Genomic DNA, 2,533 nt, shown 5'->3' with positions numbered 1-2,533 from the left:
AGGGCTCCGCTTTAGCCAATACAGAGCCAGTCCCAGGGCAGTGCTGGTCCATGGTTGGTACTCAGAGGTTAAGAGTGCTCAAAAATCTTATGGTTCATTTTTTTTTTTAAGATTTAATTTATTTATTTGACAGATCACAAGTAGGCAGGCAGAGAGAGGAAGGGAAGTGGGCTCCCTGCTGAGCAGAGAGCCCGATGCAGGGCTTGATCCCAGGACCCTGGGATCATGACCTGAGCCGAAGGGAGAGGCTTAACCCACTGAGCCTCCCAGGCACCCCTTGTGGTTCATTCTTAACATATTTGTTTCTTTGGGTTTCTCTTGTGTTTTATTTTTCCTCCTTTCTGCTTTTTTTCTGTGTAGTAAGGATGCTATACATTGCCCCAAATCTTCTGGTTCCTGCAGTAAATCATTTTCAGAGGCATGTTCTTTCTTCGGGCCTTTGCAATGATGTTCTCTTTACCTTGTTCTATAGAATTTCCCCACAGAATTCATTTCTCACCCTTTTACCCACCCTTGATCAAGGTAAGATTTATCCTCCCTCCAACACAGGAGCTATCTGGGCTGCTTTGGGTGGGGCTCCCTGTCCACCTGAGCACCGGCTGAATCTTGGTTCTGTGGATGGCAGTGGGTTTGCGGGTGTAACTCCCAGCCCACTAGAAGCAATTGTCTAGTTCTCCTGGTGGGTTAATCCTGCCTCCCAGCAAAAACACTGCCCTGGAAGCTCTGCTGGTCCTCAGTCTATTTCCTTTTGCCCTAGAACAATAAGGCACAGATGATATTCTATTTCTGAGATGCACAAAAGGATTTTAGTGTGGCATCATGTGGAGTTACAATGGCTCATCCCTTAATAGCCACTACAGTGAGAGAACATTAGAGTACATTTTGTTTATACTGACGCTGAATAATCATTGAGCACTGAAGGGAACAAAAAGAGTGTTTCTCCCTTCCTATTTAGTATAGAGCTCTGGAATAAAAAAATTGACCAAAAGCCATGACAAGTCTGGCAACATAGATCCCCCTTTCCATGGCCATGTATCATCACTATGCATTACTTACCTTGCTTTTTAGCATGAAATTGATTTTTAGTTGCAAGTAAAGAACCAGGCATCAAGAGGTGCCTAAATAGTAAGGACTTCTGTTTTTATTAAACAGTGCAGAGTTTACAGTGTCTCAGGGAAGGTCTGACCATGCCATCCAGGGCTCAGGCTCCTGCTCTCCTCATACTTTGACTTGATAGGCATATTGTTCCTCATTATCATGTGCATTGCTTCATGGACTTGATGTGGCTGCCTTAGTTCTGGGCATCACATCCATATTCCAGATAGGAAGGAGGAGAAAGGGATGACAGCAAGCTTTTTTCTTTCTTTCTTTTTCTTTTTTCCCCCCAAGGCTGTCCCTTTTATTAGAAAGGAAAACATTTCCTGGAAAACTCCCAGCTGACTTTCATTTTATGTCTCATTGGTCCCTGCTGGTAACATTTCACTCCTAGCAGCATGGAAGATGGAACAATGAGCAGTTTACACAGAGAAATCGTATAGCCATGGCTAGATGGAATTTATCAATCTCAATTCATTCCCTGAGTCAAAGTATATGGCTGCTACACATGACCAACCTCCACCACCTTCCAAACAAAATTAGTGTTGTTTGCAACATCTACTGACAGCCAAGTACAGCCTTGGCAGCATTATTTTGAGCTGTAGTGATGGTGGTTGTGGAACTGACCAGTGCTCTTCTAAGACAAAGTTACTTTGAAAATGATGAAGTGACGTATGGTTTTCACAAATTTGCATGTCATCCTTTTCAGGAGCCAGGCTAATCTTCTCTGTATCGTTCTAATTTTTGTAAATGTGCTACCAAAGGAAGCATGAAATGACATATGGTCTTGATCTCTGATAAAAAATAAAGAGTCAGTGGAACTGAATATTATTTAGTTCAACATATTTTAAAAAAACAGCGTGGCTTATTGAACTCAAGAAGCCTACAGAGAAATCAAATCAAATAATATTTATACAATCTTCCTTTCCAAAAGCAAGTATTTTCTGAATCTAGTATAAGAGGAACTATAAACACCATTTGCATTGATGGTTCAAATTTCTCTAAGTGAGTAAATTCTAAGACTCACAAACTTCAAAGATCACTTTCCAGTCTATATTTCTACCAAATGCAGAGCGAAAAGTACCTCTTGGGTTGTGGCTTCCTCCACCCCAGCAAAGACTACAGAGGCCCATTGCCTACTGCCTACTGCTGTCTCTTTCCCTTCCTGGTTATTGTCTCTCAAGATCACGCCTTCGTGAGGTTCATTTTCGTATTTGAGGTCTTCTATTAGCACTCACAAGGTGAAAGGTAGGAAGTTAAGGTGTCCAGCCATCTTAGATTCCCAGGACTGAGGCTTTCCTAAGAAGTAGGACTTTCAGTGCTAAAACCAAAACCGTCCTAGGCAAACTAAAATGGTTGGTCACCCGAGGGATTATCATCAACATGAAAGGGGGTGAGGGAGAGGGGGTTTGAGAAAAAGGAAGGAGAGGGAAGGGAG

General features: G+C 42.4%; 1 non-coding gene across 1 annotated transcript; it reads right to left on the bottom strand.

The window, feature by feature from the left end:
* Nucleotides 1-1,760: 1,760 nt before the first annotated feature.
* Nucleotides 1,761-1,866, bottom strand: LOC131815390 (U6 spliceosomal RNA). Its single transcript, XR_009347706.1, has one exon. It is a non-coding gene; the product is annotated as a U6 spliceosomal RNA (small nuclear RNA).
* Nucleotides 1,867-2,533: the final 667 nt, after the last annotated feature.

Source organism: Mustela lutreola, chromosome 14, assembly GCF_030435805.1.
Source record: "Mustela lutreola isolate mMusLut2 chromosome 14, mMusLut2.pri, whole genome shotgun sequence".
NCBI lineage: Eukaryota > Metazoa > Chordata > Mammalia > Carnivora > Mustelidae > Mustela > Mustela lutreola.
Note: the sequence above shows the minus strand (reverse complement) of the source record. Positions and strands in the feature narration are given on the sequence as shown.